The sequence below is a fragment of the Pinus tabuliformis genome, chromosome 4_2 (genome assembly GCF_031772625.1).
Source record: "Pinus tabuliformis cultivar Carrire ecotype Pingquan chromosome 4_2, CPIR1, whole genome shotgun sequence".
NCBI lineage: Eukaryota > Viridiplantae > Streptophyta > Pinopsida > Pinales > Pinaceae > Pinus > Pinus tabuliformis.
This window is the reverse complement of record NC_142304.1, coordinates 86,390,957-86,413,069: the sequence shown is the minus strand read 5'-3', so window position 1 is coordinate 86,413,069 and position 22,113 is coordinate 86,390,957.

The following is a 22,113-nucleotide window of genomic DNA, read 5'->3' as shown; positions in this document are numbered from 1 at the left end:
ACCTTTTTCTTCTTGATTTGTCCTTCTATCTTGATGGTTTGAGGAGTGGTAATTCCCGCCAATGCATTACAATATATGGTTGGATTTATTTGTTCTTCATCTAGGCTTTGTTCTTGGAGTATATCCTCTTCTTTTGACCTTTCTTGCTCCTTTTCTTCTTGCTCTTCACAATCTATGTAGAATAATTTCTTCTCAGCACACTTATGACCTTTAGTGTATTTGCTATCACAACTGTAACAAAGCCCTTTTTCTCTTTTTTCTTCCAATTGTTGTGGTGTCAACCTTATAGGTTGTGGAAGACTAGGGGAAACAACACTTCCGTCTTTATAGTTGTGAGTGGTATGCTTCCTGGTTGCCATAATTTTGCTTTCCATTTTTCTTGCTAACCTGAATGTCTTCTCGAATGAATCAGGTTCCCAAAGGCGAACATCATGTTGGATATTATCCTTTAAAGACCCTATGAACACATCAATCCTATGCTCCTCTGGAATATCTTTTACCCTTATGTTCAATTTTTGGAATTCCTCAATGTGCTCCATTATTGAACCCTTTTGTTTGAGACTTATCAATTGGCTAAAAAAAGTGTTGCTTTTTGTATCCTCATAATGTGCTATCAATTCTTCCATAAAAATTGTCCAAGTGATAAATTGTTTACGAGAGCAAAGCCATTGATACCATACAAACTGATTTGGTTCCAAATATAAAGTTGCCATACGTATCTTTTGTGTGTTTTGCACATTATTGAGATCGAAGAATTGCTCCATCTGTAATATCCATGTGGCGGGATCCTTGCCATCAAACTTCCTCATATCGATTTTTGGAATATGGTGGGTCTTCGATCCAACATTAGAGTCTATGGAATCATGATTAACATTTCTTTTGTTCACATCATGAGTTTCCTTTACAACCTTTTCACCATTAGTAAGTTTTTCTTGTAGAAAATTTGTCAAATCTGTCTTCAAATCTGCCATGTCTCTCTTCAAATCTGTCTTTGAATCATCCATCTTAGCTTCCATGCCCTTTATCTTAGATTCCACGCCATTTATCTTAGCTTCTGTTAGCTTTTGTGAGCGTGACATTTGTTGCACTTGTTCTTGTAATTTTGATATATCATGTAGCATTTCTTCCTCTTCTTCATGAGTCATGCTAGAGCTTTCAGGTTCCTTACTAGGTGTTTGCATTTTTTTTCCTCAGGGCATCAGTTACCGATAATAATGCTTTACTATGCCCTTTGAATTCCTTCAAACCAAGCTTACGCAAAAATTTAAAAAAAAACTACACACCTTTTTTCACTTTATAGAAGCCTGATATTGAATCTGATGTATCTCTGTAAATTCAGATCCTCCAGTTCTGAAATTGCAACCTGTAGTAGCCTTCTGCGTCCGCTTTCCAATGCTACAAGTCTGACCCAAATTGGATTCTCCAAGGAAGAGTTATGCGAAATCTCCCACAGTGACTTGATTATAGACTAGTTCAGTAGAGCGAACTTGTACGACGTGCCACGAGTCACTGTTTCGACCTTTGGATCTGAAAAATGCATACAAGAAACTACAGTCCGTCCTCTTTCTGTACCTTCTTACGAAATTTCAATCTGATTCCCAGAGAGAAAGTTATGACGATCTTCCCCAGGTCACCTATTTGGAATGTAATTCAGGAGTCTGCAAAAATACCAACTTCCTCAGATCATATCTCTGACAATTTAACGCGAAAAGATCTTAAATTTGAACCCGAGGTTCAGCGCGATTTCTTCTCAAATGGGTTTTTTTTTTCAACTTCTGAAACGTCGTAGAAAAAAATTTATAGTGAAATGGCCGTGATGACATGTTTGGAGCAGTAAAACCCTAGAATCCAAAGCTCTGATACCAAATGTTATGAAACCAGCTCAAGAAAAGATAGAAAAGATAGATCAACGCCTTAGAATTCAGCCTCTTCGAGGGGGCAACCTCCTTTACATTACATAAATGAACAATTCTTGGATGATTCAAATGACAAAACCTCCTTTCTATATATAGGAGTCTAAGGAGTCACAATATAATCCAGCCGACCTAACAATAATAATATAAAGCCACAAAAATAACAATAGAGGGATTCTATGGGGCACAGTAATAACAATATGGGGGAAATAGGGGCACAACAATATTAATAAGGGGTATAACTACAATAGTAATGGGTTAATCACTAGTATTATAGGGATCCAACACAACTTCTCCGAGTTCACACAAATTTCCCTTCTTCAATAGGATTTGTCACCGTTATGTCACTTTTAGGTTTGTACCTTCAACCTTGGTGACAACCACTAGTCCTTCATATACACTTCCTCTATTCTTTAACTTGGCTTGACTCTCCAACTTTTGTGTAGCTCTAAATGGGCTTAAAACAGGTAGTTCCTTCTCCCGCATGACGTAAAAAATATAGACCCAATGTTAAAATATCTATGGTCACCTCTGACTTTTCACAAGGACTAATAACAGAGTTTCTCGAGCAAAGTTTGGCTTCTTATGCCCCTTCTTCTTTTTGTACTTGTACACAACGACTGCGCGCTTCTCTTTACTAGTATCATAATCGACAAAACCTAATAGTTAGTTGCATAGACTATTTTTTCAACTCAAAACAAATCCTCTGCAACTCAACTCAACTTAGTACTGTGGAGAAATCCAAAGTGTGACAAGTTAATTGATTTCTCTTATTATGTCATTATCTTGTGATGTTTTCAATATTATTGTTCTTTCTTTCGATTTATCTTTTCTTATCATCAAGACTAATGCCAAGCAACAAATAGAAGAGGACACAATATGTAGGCACGCAGCCAAAGAAAAACCCCACTCTAGGGGAAAACCTGGTTAAAATTCTTTCTTCAGTAGATTCAATACAAGATGAGACGACCAAGCCCCTCACAACCTAGAATAGAGACTCCCTGCATCAATTCAACATTGGCTTTTAGTCATGTAAGTAGTATTTCATTCTTCAATGTGTACTCAACACGTCCTCCTTGCAAGGATGAGATAATCCTTTACAAATTTCCTATAAAGATATCCATATACTTGTAGTGACCAACACTGTAATATATGATGACCAACATTGACGACCAACACTGTAACATATGATGGCCAACATTGTAATGTATGTTGCCTTCAGTCTTGTGGTGACTTCCCCAAACTCTGATCTCGGTCCTGTAATGTTCTGAGTTTCCTTACTGTAATACATCAAAACTTTACTGTAATTTCGAACTCCATTACTGAAGTTCATTGAATAGCCATCTTTGCAATATCCAAAAAAATTCTTTAAGGTATGTCGAAGTTGTGTACCTTCATTCCACTAAAACTTTCTCTAAAATATTTGCATTGTCTCACTCTGATTACATTGAACTTCATCTCTGAAATACCGAACCTTTCTTATGTGATTTTCGCACTTGTCTCACGAGTTCATCTCTGCAACTAAACCGAGCTCCTTCATTGTGTCCACCGAACCTTTCTTTTGAGATTTATGCGAGTTGTCAATCTGAATTGTGGAGCAAGGCATACCCTCCTATTTATAGTTATTCTCCATAATAAATAAGTCGACATGACTTTCTTGAACATATGTGTCTCTATATTTGCATCAAGCATTAGGAATAAATATTTGCAGTAAAAAAAAAAGGAAAACAAAAACAAACATTTTCTCCTTTGTATATAGGTGTTGGGATTCCTATTACATGTTAGCATTGTAGTATCCTTATATTATCTTGATTTAGTGACTAAGTTAGTTAGAAATCAACCACCCATTTTCTGCATATGGACTTTCGTATCTTAGGAATTCACTTATTTGGAATATTTCCAATAGCTCACCTAGTTGATACAGGGTAAGATCTAGGGAGTGTATAACGTGTATATAACCCTCCCCATGATGATCAAGGGACTAAGCTAACCCCCATGCTATAATTGTGAGGAAAATGAATATATTGGGGAATATCTTACATCACATTGTTAGATGTTCTATGAAGACTATACCCCACGTAGTCTTCTTATAAAACCTAATATTTGAGTTGTGAATCCAATCACGAACCCAATATCTAGGATTCCAGTGGCATCTTTCAAAAACTCTCTTCTATAACCTAGTTTATTGAACCATGATATTAGAATCATTATCAAATAACCAAACACATGTAACATTATAATAGACAATATACAACATACATTTAAAACTAAAAAACAATAAATTAAAAACAACTCTGCTTGTCCCCGCTATTGAAGTAGGTAAAGAACACTTAAATTCTCTTTCTATTAATGAATTACTTGTAATAATAATAAACAAAATATCAATTCAACATTTCTTTCTTGTTGCAATTGATGATTTTCCCCTCTTGCAACAACCTCAATGATGTCGTGAGTACATGATCAGGTCATCAATGAGAGCTACAAAGGCCATAAGAACGAAGGGGAAGAAGAAACATTTGATGAAGTCATTTCTGAATTCTATTCAAAAGTGAAGAAAAAGAAAAATAAATGATTTACTAGTTATATAATTAGAAACATCACGTACCATGTTATGAAAACATATTTTTGATGATAAAATTTATTGAGATAAGTGTTTTATGTTTATGATTAATGAATGAATGGATGGATGAATGGATGTTATAGTTTAATGAATGATTTCTATATGTTTCTTTATGTAAAAAACATGTATGTTTCTTTATGAATTTTTTGTTTTGATAGTGTTTATGCATGAATCCTAATTTGTTGATTTCAACTATTTCCTAGTAGATAGATTGGGTACTAGAGAATTCAGAGTGATGTGAGAAGGGGGGAGGGGGGGAAGGGGCCATAAGAGCTTCGACCTTCATGTGGTTAGCCCTATTCATTAGAGAACAAATTAGGATTTGGATAATATTGCAGAAAACTTCCCACAATACAACAGAGCAACAACAAAGTTAATGTTGAGTTCGTGTGTGGCTTCGTCAAATCGAGGGACATTTGCTCCAGGATTTGACTACTCTGATAAATTATTCTAAAAGGAATAGAGGATCTCACTCAGGTATTCATGCACTTGATTCTTTTTAATTAAGATTAATTAATAAAAATGTTTGTTTATTGATTATATTATTTTGATGATTATTTTTCTACCTTCAACTCAATTTATGTGAGTTTTGGGTAGTTTATTCTCAATTTATTTGTTTTCATCCCAAATTCGACATCAAATCAATTGAAATGGATCTTTACTAGTAAATTTCATGTATTTTATACAAATCAAGTCAAAATTTTATTATTTTTTCATCTAACTTGTTCATATGAGTCTTCTACCTCGATTACCTTCTCTTGTTTGATAGACCTAGTACTTTTTTCTACATTGATATTTCTAGTCATGCTCCTTGTAAAATTACATTTAGGAGACAAACTCACATTGAGAGAAGTCCTTCTTTTCTTTAATCTTGGTGTTTTTATTCTTGGCATGACAAATTGACTTTTTATATCTAGGACTTCTTATTGAACATGTGTTCTAGGTTCAACCATAACTACTATAGTTACATGTTCTTGAATCAACATGATGTTATTCCTTCTTTGTATAACTATATTTTTCTTCTTTTAGAAGAAAAATAGATTTAGTTCTAGCTCTAGGGTTTTGGGATTTCTTATCAATCCTTCTAGGTTGCTAGGGTTTATAAACCCTAGACTTCCAATTTTTATCAAACCTTTGTCATATGCAAGTTTTTTTTTCTAAAATTCAAATGCCAAAAACCATAAAATCCATATGTGATAAAATTAATCAAGATATTAGGGTTTATAGTCCATTATAACTTTTGTGAGGCAACATATCTCAACTAGTTGCATATGCAAGGCATCTTTCAAGCTTCACTTCATCAATACAATGCCCTGCTTCTGAGCAAATTCTGAAGTGCAATGTAAAATTTCCAAAAGAAACATAGGTCCACAAAACTTCAATCCAATGTATGACACTTCAATTGTCCAAATAATTTTGGCAAAACTATGAGAATTTCACATATTTAATCCTTGACATGCTTGATTAGCTTTCATGTGTAGTTACCCAAGATACATTTTGATAAAGAGGCTTCTTTGAAGCCTTATCGAGCTATGGATTAGCTACTGCAACAATCAATATTGGTTCAGGCTAGGGTCATTAACTGCCATGCACCTGACATTTTGATATATCACGACAACCATTGATTTGCATTGCTCACTGCCATTGGATCATATCGCTCAACAGAAAGGTATGCATTATAAAAGTCCCACCTTCTCACCCGACATTACATATTGAACATTGGATGTAATGAGTGTGGGTCTTCAGATCACATCAAGGGTTAAAATCGCATTGAAATGCACGCAGGTTCAAGGGGGATGCACCTTATCAGCCATAGGATCGATGGATTTACAACCGCTTGATGATATCAGATTCAAATATGAAAGTGGGTAAATGACAATTAAACAATATGATGGGAGGGGCTAGCCCCACTAATGGGTCGACATGGTGTCATGCTATTGGGTATCAGGTGCAAAATAATTCCTAAAAAACCACCCCTCGATCGGATTGATACTTCTTATCAAAACAAGGGATCATGGTTATGTGAATATCAATTTGTTTTATAATACTCCATTAACCATCAAACTTCGAATGCAAAACCCATCGGATACATAGAGGGGTCTTTGGATTCACCTATGTATTCTATTAGATATAATGTTGGCCCGTTGGATAAACCATCAGATTTACAACACATTAAGGTTAGAAGGGGTTATTGGATGTACAATGCGGTCGTCAGATGTATAATAGCAGTGTTGAATTACTACATCAAATTTATGACGTAGACATGTTAGAAACCCCTAGTTGAATGCATATCTTGGCCTTTGATTCATTCTCAGATTTCCTGTCGGCTATCTAACACCCATTGTAAGATTCTTATTGTTGAATTTGTGTACTTTATAGTAGAAATTCATCTTACATCCAACAAGGAAGAAGTTGGATACTCGACATAATATTCATCTCATGGGTGTCATTTATCTAACTAGAGGTTTGTGGATTTCCCATTGACTATCCAATGCCAATTTGTTGGATTCTTATCATCAAATTTGTGGATGAGATGTCGTGGGCTATCCAATGGACTATGTGTTGAATACTCGACAAAATATTTATATCTTTTACATCATTTATCTAATTAAAGGCGGTTTTCGGATATCTGATGGCCATTTGTCCGGTCAATTATTTGGTCAGGTTGCACTGATGGCCTTGGAAAAAGAGGCCTGTCGAAGTGACTATAGAATTCTATCAAACATATGATATTAGGCCATAAGATTTTAGTGCACTATAGAGTAGTGCTCGGGGATGCATTCTCATGGAACACTAAATTTAAGATGGATTTAGACTATTTGTTTTAGATGTTACCATGTATATATGTACATATATAGTTATTTATTTTTCTTATTACAAACTAAGTACATGTTTACTTTTTTATCTCCATGATCACTTCATAATCAACACTATATGTTTTTTTTTGTTCAAGTAGATTGTTTCCTCCAGAGATGGCTATAGGTTTAATATTTGGCTTGATAAACCGCGACATAGGGGCATCTAAGCTGTCAAAATAACTCGAGGACCGCGCCTGGCCTGGGCCACACCAACCCTTAACATGAATGGATTTTTTCCATGGAGTTTTGAATCAGTGACCTTCACATCACGAAGTGACTTAACCATACACCCCATCATTATTTATTATACGCCCCGTGGGCCAAAAGTATATGGTTCTTATTATTATCATTGTCATCTAATAAATTATCAATATTTTTTTATTTCTATTTAGAAACACAAATTTAAATTTCCCCTAAAGCCCTTTTGTTTATTTTAACTTTAATATAAGTATTTTTTATTACTTTTTTACTTCGTTTAGAGCACCTCACAAGTCGTGCAATAAATATTTTAAGAAATGTTAGAAATTTGTCACACAATAACATCTTTGAGGTTATCTTTAACTCTACTAACACAATAAAGAGTATCACTCATATTTAACAAGCATGAGAAGAATACTAAGGAAGCTCATCCTAGAGAAACAAGTGGTATAAGGGGTAGAAACTTGTTCCAAGATGATGGAACTTCCCTAAGCAAAGTGAAGCAGAGAGGATGAAAAGGAAAACCCACACATCATAATGGTCTCTCTAGTAAGGGTAAGAAAGCCAAGTGAAATCTAGTAAGGGATTCAAGGAAATGTGATTAAAATGACCAGAAATAAGCCTAAGGAATATCAACATACATAAGTAAATAAGGCAATGTATAGAAAAAATCACAAGGTAGATTTTTTTTTGGAAATCCTCCCAAGGTATGGCTAGAATACAACAGAGGAGAGAAAATGAGGCTCATATTTAGATTTATGGCAGGTATAAAGGAGGGATTCCAAGATTATAAAAATATCCAATATGAACACCAAAAAGGAAAATAGGTGCTAAATTAGGGCATCCATGTAAAGGAATGCTCTACCCTGTAAGTCATGAAATGAAAATAAAGAAGGGTTATTGTCACTACCTAATGGGATCAAACCTAAGGCACAATGAAGAGGGAAACGATGGTCAATAATGCATTGGAAATGGCATGGAAAGACCTACCTCTATATGCCAGGGTCAATAAAATTCACCTAATATCCAGTGGATATAGCAATAAAAGTGCCAACCTTTCCTATGAAATCCATCTAGAAAGACTAGACCCATGGTTAAATCCATGTTTTGTATGTGTGTGTCCTTGTATAAATCCTCAATGATTGTGAAAAATGTCAACATAGATAGATGAATTATGTCAGTAACATCGTGCTCTCACCATGGGTGTGCCTATGACAAGCCTAGAACATGTGACTAACAAATGCAAATAAATCAATAAGCATGATAAGCATTGAACTAAAACAACTTGCATTCAAGATAAAAAGCACTCATGTCACATACCAAACCAAAACTAAAATACATATGTATAAGGTGTTAGCTCTTGAAATTTCACCTCAGGCTGAGAAAGGCAAACTTCAAGGCAACCTCGAACCACTTAGCCTCGTAGCTAGCCCTACGGGGAAGGAGAGGGTTCTCTCTGATCTATCTCGGTAAAGGTCTTCAACGGGCGAGATAACCAATAAGGAAACACTGATTTTAGGCTAGTAAACTGATAAAAGAGTTTGTTTTGGGATTTTTTGGATTTTGGGGGAAAATCGGGGAAAAGCAATTTTGGGTGCGGGGATTGGACACAGTTTTTGCAGGGGTTTCTTTGGGGCAAGGTAGGAGACTATATTGATGCCTTTAAATTAAGTGAATGGGTAGGAATGACCGATGAGGAGCTAAGGAGAGCAAGCAATCACCTTGAGTTCTCTTTAAACAGATGACAACATTGATATTAAGCAAATTTAAAAGCAGAGCATGGAAATCATGAATTCTAATTTAACACTTCATTTGCCTAATTTCAGAAGAAAAAGAGAGAGGATGATTTCACATAACACACTTACAAGTACAAAGAGAAGCACACCATCAATACATGTAACCACAGGAATCCCAAAAAGGACTGCAAAACCCTGGTCTTTCTTCCTTTGCCAAAATTGCAGAGATACAATGTTTCCCTCAAGAGTCCAACCATGAAAATGACCAAGAAAGTACATAATATAGGAAATCTAACATCTTTCCTTGCCTCTAGGGGTCGAGCTCATCCTTCTAGGAGTTGTTTCAACCAATTCTAAACTGAGCACTAAAATCTAGGCAGTCAAAACAACTTGCCTCTATAAGCTAGGAAACCAATTCATTCATTAAATGTTTGCTATTTCATGAATGAATATTCTAGAATAGGTAAATAAGTGTCATATCAACATGAAAATACATTAATTACATCAAAGAGGGTGAAAAATCCCATCCCAAGTCAAAACTGGCCAAAGCTGGGCGAATTCCTGAGCTGTAGGTGAAAAATTATGAAAATTGCCTGATAGGTCGCGCTAATCTTGATAGGTCGCACTTCTTTAGAGCTCCGTTTGAGGCACTTCCAGGTGTCCAAATGAGGCAAAAGTGGGCTTGTTGGAAAGTTCTGGATGTCTACTTTCCAACCAAACTAGAATTTCTGAATTTGGTAGCCATGTTCCCCTCCAAAATGGAAATCTCCCAAGACTGCTCCCTGTTTGTCAAAAAGGTGGTAGAAAGTCAATTTTTGCATGTTTTTTGACCTTCTGGAGGATCAAAACTTGATGAAATCTCTTGTTAATTGCTGAGCAGGTGTATCTTTGCATGAAAAATCCAGAAATGCTGAGTTTTCCCAAAATGAAGTTGCCCATCGAATAAGTCGCGCGCGGCGCGCGACCTATCAAGGAGAAAAACCTGTTTTTTGCCCAAAAATTCATAAGTGACCAAAAATGCTCAAATTTTTTTGAAATTTGTGCTGTAGTGAGGTCATTTAATATCATGCTCCTTCAAGGAAGCCTCAGCCAAGATGTGGAGGGGATCGGGCCTTCTCCGTCGTTTTAGTGCCTTGGCCAACCGCCCTTGAATCACCTTCATTTTCGCCTTGCATTCATGCATTCGGGCCCAATAGTGGTTTTTCATGTTTCGGAGCAGGTCCTTATCTTTGTTGGCCTTAGCCAGCAGCCTCTCCAAATGAGCATTGACCTGGAGAAGCATAGCCTCTCGAGAAATAAAATCCTCCCATGGGATACCCTGTTGTTTTGACTGTTTAAATGCTGCTCCAAGGGGACAAAAACACAAGGGAGATGTTAGGGAGGGGGACTTTGATATTTTTGGTAAGAAGAATAGGTAAAAATGATAAGGGAGATGGTTGGGATGTGGGGGAAAAAATGGGAGTGAAAGGGATGACCTTGAGAGCAGAAAAACAAAACCATAGCTTTACTTTCACTTTGACATTTTTAAACAAAATATACATGAACTTCTCCTTTCAAATTGATGGCATTAAAACACATTTTCATGCTCATGCAAGCTTTAGCAAGCAATAAACCTTGATGATTAGAGGCCTACCAGCAACCTTGAAGAGATTTGGGGTCAATTTGCAGTTCACAGGCAATTTTCTGTGGATGATTTCCCAACAGGTCGCGCGCAGATGTTGATAGGTCGTGCGCGCTCAATAGGTCGCGCCAGTGTATTTTTTCAACTGGATGAACCCCCCTGATAGGTCGCGCCGGCCCAACAGGTCGCGCGCTCTTGCAGGAGGCTTTTGTAGGCCTTCCAAGTGTTGGAATTGGGTGCAGGATAGCTCGTTGGAAAGGTCTTTGAGTCTACTTTCCAACCAAACTAGAATTTTTCAATTTTAAGTTTATTTGCCTTATCAGAAATCAAATCTCCCAAGACTGGTCAAAAAGTTCCAAATGAGGCTGCCTCAAGGAAGAGTGTTGTTGCAGTCACCTTTTGAATGCCTTCCTCAACCCCAAATTGAGATCATGATAACTCATTGGAACGATCTTTGTGTCTAGTTATCATTTTACCCACCAAGCAAATCATTTGGCCAACCAAGCTAGGAGAAAACTTGATTTTCCCAAGGTCACTTCAAAGGTGTCTCTGATTCTCCTGAGGCAACGGTATTCTTGACATTTCTCTCAAACCATGACACCTGTACAAAACGTGAAGGAGGTTTTTCTTCTTTGTCATGTTTTGGAAAAAAACCTCTCTCAGTTTCCCAAAATTCATCTTTGATTTCTCTGAAACAGCTTTTGAGTGAAACTTATCCCGATATGTGGAACAAGGGATTTTATCGAAATGAAGCGAAATGAAGGGGATAAGAGTCTTCTAAATTCTTGGGGAAATTTTTGGAAGTAGGGAGGGATGTTAGGAAGTAGGGGAAAGTGGAATCTCAGAGATTAAGTGAGGGGAAGGGGTCCAAAAGGGAAAAACACAGGCCCAACCCAGAAAATTGCCAGGTTGTAGCTAGGAACTAGGGTTTGTGCAAAAATGAAGAATTTAGGGGATCTCAGTGATGGAAAGTGTTTGATAAGGTACATGAAGGATAGGGGAAGGTGTATGAACATATGGATACAAGTTTTGCTAGTGATTTGACCATTCAAGAGAAATTAGCTTTCAAAACCCTAGGAGAGGGAAATGACCTTGCCTAGGTGCAACTGAAGCATGAACAAGGTGTAACATGACCCAATGGAACCTAATATGATGATGACAACCCTCTGAATGATGATACACTCAGCTGAATGATGACATGGACTGACATTTGGGCAACTTTGAAAGGAGTGAAAACAAACCCTAGACCTAATGCCTTGTGACCAAATTTTGCTTGAAGACTCACTGAAATGACAAAATTTGACCTTGACACTTCAAAATCACTTTGTAAGAGTACGTTTGATCACTGGAGGAAGGCTGGAAAGACTGACACTAACATTGGCTCCAATGGGGATGGTAGCTACTTGGAGGTACCAAGAACCTTAGACCTCTGGGAGAGCATACCAGTGCTTTTCAATCATTGGGCGATGGAGTCAAAAACTCAAGCTAAAATGCATGACTGAAAACTAATGACTCGGATGACACAAATTGACTCTCACTCAACTAAAAACTGACTCAAGACTTAAACACAACCAACAAACTAGAAATGATGCTCAAAGGGGAGCTTATTCATCAAAACCTACTCTAACAATTTCATTCATCACCTGATCAAGTGAAATGAAACAACCAATGTAACCAAGTAAGTATCCTGTTTTCTGTTCGAAGTCTCCGCAAGTGCTCACTTATGAACAGCAAGAGAGAACTACTGAATGACAACTCCCATGACAACTTGGAAACAGATCCGTTGGATGATATGAATTCTCTATCCGCCTCCAAAAACACTGCATAAGGATCATGAAATTCAAGCACACTGGAACTTAGCTCATCCAATGGATTACTTCTCATTTCCTCATACCATGAATGCAAATTTTGATCTGAGCCTTGTGACGGGACCTCTGCTGAAAATGACAAAGAAACCGGCTGCCGGATCAAGTTCATATCAGCACATGTTTCAAACTCACATGTAGACAATGGAGAAAGACTTTGACTACCAACCTCATCCAAAACATCAGCTATTGGATCATGAAAAACCTGAAAAGACTGCTGCAATGTATCCATTGAAAATGTATGACATCCTTCTAGCTGTTCATCTTTTTCTTGAGATAGTTTATGAAGATTCTGCCTTATAAACTGAAATGCTTCAAAACAAAAGGGTATAGAATCTTCCTGCATCATCCAATCATGTATTTCATCTTCCACAGCTTCATCTGTAATCTGCCCTTCAATTTCATTTGGTGGTTGCAAATTTGATGCTACAGGCTGCTCAAGAATTTTGTTATCTGTCTCATCCTCAACATTAACACTGAGAGATTGCTGATTTGTGATAGGTTGTTCATTTGAAGATTTACTATGCAATCGACCCTTCAAAAACTGAAATGATTCAAAACAGAATGGTACAGAGTCACCTTGAATCATTAAATATTTGTGTGTCCACTTCCAAGTCTTCAGCTGTAACTTGACAATCAATGACTTTTGGGGGCTGGATATCTGAATATGAGAAGTCTTGAACAAAATTTTCATTGCTCTCAAGATGATTCAAATCAAGACTTGCTGACATTTGATTTCTAATTGCATGGTAGTTATCTCTGATGAACTGAAACGAATCAAAACAAAAAGGCAAAGATCCTCCACTTATTTCAAGATTTGCTGCACTTTCCTCGTCAATGTCATAGCTGATATGTGATGGCTGAACATTGTATTCAAGCTGCTGAAAATGAAATTTTTCCTCCCACAAACTAGTTGCTGATTTGTCTGCAAGATTAGCCTCTGTTTGGAGAACATAATCATCATCATACTGATCAAACTAAGGCAAATCATCACTATAAAACACATCATCAATCATACATGTCATATCAATAGATCTCTCTTCTCCAAGATGATCTACAAAACAATCATTATCAGATCTATGACAACTAGGAAAAGAAACAAAATGTTTTGGATCAACAACTTTTTCTTCTTCAATCAGTGAGCCATGAGCTTGAACATCATAAGCATTTCTTGCGGTGATCCTGTCCATCATCTCTTCTACTGCACTTACCAAAATATCAAGCTTCACCTCTACAGATGTTGATTTTTTTGGATCTGTGTTTTTCATCTCTTCTTCCTTCATCCTTGCCCTGCGGATCAACAGATGAGCCTCTACATTTACTTCACTGTTTTGCATCTCATGAAGTGTTGCAATATTCCTTTCTCTTAGCTGAAACTCCATCTCCGGATCAAAGGCACCCGGATAGTGCAAGAGAGCCGATCTAGGAGTAGGTCTTATATCAACTGGCATCGAATAATAAACTTGGTTAAATCTGGCTGAAAACTGTTGTACTATCTCCCCTGGCAATCTTTTCAGCTGGTTATACTCTTCTACAATCAAGAAAAGGTTCTGCCCGATCATCCACCTATCGAGAAAAACTTTGATGAACTGCTGGAAATCTGAGATGCTCGAATCAGGCAGGGTTTTGAACCAACTCTTGACTTTGGCTTGCAAAGAAAGAGCAAAAAACCTAATATTGACATCTTCTTCATCAACTTCAAAAAGATCTAGAAAATTCTCAAAATTCTGCACATGTTGCTCAGCGTTGACATTCTTACTTTCACCATCAAACCTCGGCAAGTATAGATCATAGTTTTTGGGGAAAGCATGGAGAACAGAAGGTAAAACAAGAGCTTTATACCGATGTGGAATTTTACGAGGTGTAGGGGTATGTACAGCAGGTATAGAATCAGTCTTGGTCTCTTGAGATTCATCAATTTGAATATGGTCATCACAAAATTTGGAAAAAGGATCTTGATCAAGCTCAAAGGCATGCAAATCTTTGGTATTCACAATCTTCAAAGGGAAAGAATCAACTGCAAGCCGAGGACCTTTCCTCAAGGATAGTATACTTTGCAAAGCCTTCTTGACATTCGTGGGAAAAGAGAAGAAATAATTTATGACAAAGAAAAAAATGTCTTGGATGAAATTCCAACTTGAGTACTTGATCTGTCCATGTTGTCCTTTCATGTTTTTGCTGGCCGGGATCATCCTCCAGTGGAGTCTTTGGATCTGATCTTGAAAATGATTTAGAATCGCCAAGTGAATGATTTCAGCCTTTCAAGTGTCTAATTTTTGTCCACCATCAAAAATCAGATCTGAACTTGATACATGTACTGGGGTAAAATGCAAATGAAGTGCTATATTCACAAGCTCACGGAGATGGACTGAAGCAACGTTTATCTACTTCCGCTTATGCAAAGCAAAAGCGTTTCGAAGGCTACCTGCCATAAATTCAGGCTCCGTCTAAGACTTATGAAACCAACACATCAATCAACAGACAAGTTTGTTCTCCCCAGTATGGTCGCCAATATGTTAGCGGTTGAAATTTCACCTCAGGCTGAGAAAGGCAAACTTCAAGGCAACATCAAACCACTTAGCCTCGTTGCTAACCCTACGGGGCAGGAGAGGGCTCTCTCCGATCTATCTCGGTAAAGGTATTCAACGAGCAAGATAACCAATAAGGAAACACTGATTTCAGGCTAGTAAACTGATAAAAGAGTTTGTTTTGGGATTTTTTGGATTTTGGGGGAAAATCGGGGAAAAGCAATTTTGGGTGCGGGGATTGGACACAGTTTTTGCAGGGGTTTCTTTGGGGCAAGGTAGGAGACTGTATTGATGCCTTTAAATTAAGTAAATGGGTAGGAATGACCGATGAGGAGCTAAGGAGAGCAAGCAATCACCTTGAGTTCTCCTTAAACAGATGAAAACATTGATATTAAGCAAATTTAAAAGCAGAGCATGGAAATCATGAATTCTACTTTAACACTTCATTTGCCTAATTTCAGAAGAAAAAGAGAGAGGATGATTTCACATAACACACTTACAAGTACAAAGAGAATCACACCATCAATACATGTAACCACAGGAATCCCAAAAAGGACTGCAAAACCGTGGTCTTTGTTCCTTTGCCAAAATTGCAGTATCTTCCCTCAAGAGTCCAACCATGAAAATGACCAAGAAAGTACATAATATAGAAAATCTAACATCTTTCCTTGCCTCTAGGGATAGAGCTCATCCTTCTAGGAGTTGTTTCAACCAATTCTAAACTGAGCACTAAAATCTAGGCAGTCAAAATACCTTGCCTCTATAAGCTAGGAAACCAATTCATTCATTAAATGTTTGCTATTTCAAGAATGAATCTTCTAGAATAGGTAAATAAGTGTCATATCAACATGAAAATACATTAATTACATCAAAGAGGGTGAAAAATCCCATCCCAATTCAAAACTGGCCAAAGCTGGGCGAATTCCTGAGCTGTAGGTGAAAAATTATGAAAATTGCCTGATAGGTCGCACCCTAATCCTGATAGGTCGCGCTTCTTTGGAGCTCCGTTTGAGGCACTTCCAGGTGTCCAAATGAGGCAAAAGTGGGATTGTTGGAAAGTTCTGGATGTCTACTTTCCAACCCAACTGGAATTTATGAAGTTGGTAGCCATTGGCCCCTCCAAAATTGCAATCTCCCAAGACTGCTCCCTGTTTGTCAAAAAGGAGGCAGAAAGTCAATTTTTGCATGTTTTTTGACCTTCTGGAGGCTCAAAACTTGATGAAATCTCTTGGTAATTGCTGAGTAGGTGTATCTTTGCATGAAAAATCCAGAAATGCTGAGTTTTCCCAAAATGAAGTTGCCCATCAAATAGGTCGCGCGCGGCGCGCGACCTATCAAGGAGAAAAACCTGTTGTTTGCCCAAAAATTCATAAGTGACCAAAAATGCTCAAATTTTTTTGAAATTTGTGTTGTAGTGAGGTCATTTAATATCATGCTCCTTCAAGGAAGCCTCAGCCAAGATGTGGAGGGGATCAGGCCTTCTCCGTCGTTTTAGTGCCTTGGCCAACCGCCCTTGAATCACTTTCATTTTCGCCTTGCATACGTGCATTTGGGCCCAATAGTGGTTTTTCATGTTTCAGAGCAGGTCCTTATCTTTGTTGGCCTTAACCAGCAGCCTCTCCAAATGAGCATTGACCTGGAGAAGCATAGCCTCTCGAGAGATAAAATCCTCCCATGGGATACCCTATTGTTTTGACTGTTTAAATGCTGCTCCAAGGGGACAAAAACACAAGGGAGATGTTAGGGAGGGGGACTTTGATATTTTTGGTAAGAAGAATAGGTAAAAATGATAAGGGAGATGGTTGGGACATGGGGGAAAAAATGGGAGTGAAAGGGATGACCTTGAGAGCAGCAAAACAAAACCCTAGCTTTACTTGCACTTTGACATTTTTAAACAAAATATACATGAACTTCTCCTTTCAAATTGATGGCATTAAAACACATTTTCATGCTCATGCAAGCTTTAGCAAGCAATAAACCTTGATGATTAGAGGCCTACCAGCAACCTTGAAGAGATTTGGGGTCAATTTGCAGTTCACAGGCAATTTTTTGTGGATGATTTCCCAACAGGTCGCGCGCGCTCAATAGGTCGCGCCAGTGTATTTTTTCAACTGGATGAACCCCCCTGATAGGTCGCGTCGGCCCAACAGGTCGTGCGCTTTTGCAGGAGGCTTTTGGAGGCCTTCCCAGTGTCGGAATCGGGTGTAGGATAGCTCGTTGGAAAGATCTTTGAGTCTAATTTCCAAACCAACTCGAATTTTTCAATTTGAAGTTCAGTTGCCTTGTCAAAAATCAAATCTCCCAAGACTGGTCAAAAAGTGCCAAATGAGGCTGCCTCAAGGAAGAGTGTTGTTGCAGTCAACTTTTGAATGCCTTCCTCAACCCCAAATTGAGGTCATGATAACGCATTGGAAATCTCTTTGTGTCTAGTTATCATTTTACCCATCAAGCAAATCATTTGGCCAACCAATCTAGGAGAAAACTTGATTTTCCCAAGGTCATTTCAGAGGTGTCTCTGATTCTCCTGAGGCAACGTTATTCTTGACATTTCTCTAAAAACATGACACCTGTGCAAAAAGTGAAGGAATTTTTTCTTCTTTGTCATGTTGTGGAAAAAAACCTCTCTCAGTTGCCCAAAATTCATCTTTGATTTCTCTGAAACGGCTTTTGAGTGAAACTTATCCCGATGTGTGGAACAAGGGATTTTATCGAAATGAAGCGAAATGAAGGGGATAAGAGGCTTCTAAATTCTTGGGGAAATTTTTGGAAGTAGGGAGGGATGTTAGGAAGTAGGGGAAAGTGTAATCTCAGAGATTGAGTGAGGGGAAGAGGTCCAAAAGGGAAAAACACAGGCCCAACCTAGAAAATTGCCAGGTTGTAGCTAGGAACTAGGGTTTGTGCAAAAATGAGGAATTTGGGGGATCTCAGTGATGGAAAGTGTTTGATAAGGTACATGAAGGATAGGGGAAGGTGTATGAACATCTGGATACAAGTTTTGCTAGTGATTTGACCATTCAAGAGAAATTAGCTTTCAAAACCCTAGGAGAGGGAAATGACCTTGCCTAGGTGCAACTGAAGCATGAACAAGGTGTAACATGACCCAATGGAACCTAATATGATGATGAAAACCCTCTGAATGATGATACACTCAGCTGAATGATGACATGGACTGACATTTGGGCAACTTTGAAAGGAGTGAAAACAAACCCTAGACCTAATGCCTTGTGACCAAATTTTGCTTGAAGACTCACTGAAATGACAAAAATTGACCTTGACACTTCAAAATCATTTTGTAAGAGTACGTTTGATCACTGGAGGAAGGCTGGAAAGACTGACACTAACATAAGGTACAACATAATCTAATAGGTTATGTTATTTAGTACCCAACCCCAAGCATAAGCCAAGGATCCCTATGGATGTTTATGAACTCATGGGTTGTTGTCAACATCATATGGCACACCATTTCGAGGCCACACTAAACAAAGTTGAATTGTCACATTCCTAAAGGTTGATGATTCCAGAGGAAAGCCTAGAAATGTATCATTAGGAACTTCCCAAGGTCATAGAGAGTGAGTAATATGATGAACTATTATAGCTCCTTGATGATGGCTATTAATACAAAAAGTAGTTACAAGACACTCGCCAATGAGGGGTGGGGGCGGTTTGGATTGGAAAATTCATTGTAAGGTTTTATAAAATCCAAGACTTGACTCAATCCAAGGGTGGAACTTCATTGAATGACTGAGGAAATGGTCCCTGGCCTGATTCAAAATTTTGTTTACCAAGCTCCACCATTTCTAAATCAAGAAAAATAGAGGCATTATGACACATATCCTCCCTTGGATTATTAATTGAATAGATGACCTCCACGATGGTTCATTGTGAAGGGAACTTATCATCAAGGAGTCATATGGAATAGTTGGAGTGATGAATTTTGTGGGAAAAATTGTTATAGTTAAAAATTTCATCCTTAAGGTACAACATAGTTCAAAATGACACCCCTTTGGGTCTACTATAGAAGCACCTCAAAATGAGAGCTAGAATGTAAGAGAAAAGCTAGGGATAGTGATATTATATCAAATTTGAAACTCACTTCTCTTTGTAATAAGATACAAAACAGATTGAGCCCATTTATGAGTTGTGGTGAGAGGAGGAGCCAAGGGAAAGGACCATAGAGGTACCAACATTGTAAGTATTGATTGGTATAATAAAAAGATCATACATTTCCGTAATGCAACATATTTTTTCTATTTAATTGATAACGTATGTATCTATGTTATTATGATGACAATGCCAACTTCATTTGTAAGGATATATATATAGTGGTTGTTTGTTGTTTGTGTGCATGTTACATGCGCAAGTAGTGAAAAGACCAAGACCTTTAGGAGCTTCATCACCGCAAGCACCAACCATCCACCTTCCATGATAAGGTGTATTTATTTCTTCTTCTCCAATTAATTTCATTATTCATCCCTATGCCATATGTTTTATGGGTTAAGTAGATATAAAAAATATTGTATTTCATAGGCCTTGGGTAGGTCCGTGGGTCAAAATTACTTTATTACTATAGAGGAAATTCCATATAAATAGGACTAGCACTTACAATAGAGGGTCCTAGTGGATCCCTTTTGTGGTATTTTTTTCTCATTTAATTTCTTTTGTTTACTTTTGTTGCTTTTGAGTCATCATTAGGGGTCTTAGAATAATTCATTATGAAAAGTTGTGCTTGAAAAAAACTTCAAAACTAGGTTTAAAACCCTTCAACTCTCCTCTGCAGTCTTGAAAGAGTGTTGTTCGCTTGTTCAACACGATGTATGAGTTGTGACAAAGGATTGAAATTCTCTATTTCCTCTGTTATAAGGCATTAAAACACTCAAAAAGGGGTTTTTCATGGGTTTTCTCTAAAATTTCTCAATTTTTCTTGCACTAGTATTAGCCCAAGGTTAGGCCAACTTTTGATCTAATTCTTTAGTCCTTGTCTCATTTAAAAATTTCTTAAATCCACTTCAAATAAGTGAGTTTGCAATCTTGTATAAAAGTTTTGAATCCTTTTGGGTTTTATTCCCAACGGTGACATTGGAGGTTGGGTGTTTCTCTCAATCACCATTTTCATGTAGCCATGTTTCATTTTTGCCTTATGTTGTGAGTATGTTCTAACATTTGAATCCTTTTCTTTGATGCATTCTTTTTTGTTGTTAGGGTCTTAGGTTTTGGGTGCATTCCTTTTTTATTCCTTTGGATTTGTCTTTGATTTCCTGCATATTACGATTCTAATATACTAATGTACATTAGAGTGATAAATGAGAGAGTTTTGAGGATTGTATTCATATTGCATTGAAAATATATAACTCTCCTATCGATAATTTTCATTGAAATAAAATATTACATTTAATATTTTGCATCACTTTCCTTGAAGCAATTCAAAAAACCAGTGAGTTTCATGCCATATACTCCTGACATAAAGAAAATAGCCACTAAGAAGCAATTTAATTAAATTTATCAAACATTTTTCATTTCTTTGGCAGCACACCAACATTAGCTTAGGATTACAGGGCCTTCGAATAGGTTGGTGGGGATGCTCTCCAAGGCCATAAAAACAAAAACTAGAGTCTTCAGTTAGTTAGTGTAAATCTAGATACAATTAGACATTGTCTAGGAATCCCTTCTGACACAAGGGTCAAGCATTAGGTCACACTGGGGATGGTGGAGTGACCGCCCCACTTCATTTGGTCTTATTGGTGTGGTCTACATACATACAAGGGTATCTATTGGGAGGTTACGAGATCAATACTATTGATGTCCAAAATAAAAGTACTATTTGCCCAAATTTTTTTGAATCCTTGGTAGTCTAGAACAAAAAATATGGGAATGTAGCCTTGAATTTATAACCTTCTTTATCTATATTAAAATTTCAAAGTAACTACTCAATAAATAAATACCAATAATATTAATATGATTGTTATATTTACATGCATGGACCAACCATAAGTAGTGCCATAAGTCACATAAGAAAAGAACTAAAACATCTACTAACGATGTATTTACAACTATAAAAGATAAGACATACATGGTAGATTGTTATAGCAAGTAGTTGCAACCATGTCAAACAAAATTCAACAATATTTACTGCTTCTATTTCATATAGAAACTCATCAACAAGAGAGGCGTTGTGTACGAAACAAATGAAACTACAATTAAAAATGTGAAGAAAATAAATAATAACAATAAGACATAGGATGACAAGATAAGAAATAAATCCTTCATTGAGTATATTTGAAAAATTGTTTGGATATAATGATCCCAACTTAACAAATTATAATTAATATATGACAAGAATCTTCTTTGGAAATGACAACGCTTATAACCTTATGAGTCAAATGTAAGTAGTAAAGAACAAAATACAGCCTCAGCCTTGTTGCAACTAACTCAATCAGAGCTTTTGGATGTTGGTATGACTATTGCAAAAAATGTTAATTATTAGCGATGACAAATAAACAATAGAGATAAATATCATTAAAGTCAAAAGTTAAAGTATACCTTAATAAAAAACACAAAACTTTTAAACCTCCATTCATTGCTACTATTTAAAAGAAGTCTTATAACAAAATTTTCATGTGTCTCAAAATATCTAAAAAAACTTCACAAATTATCCCAAAACTAAAGAAATTAGGCTCATTCATACCATACTCTGTGTGAATATTTATCTAGTTTTCCTTCTCCATTTAGGTATTTGTAATCAAGTTTTACTTAATAGGGTTATGCAATTGTTTCATG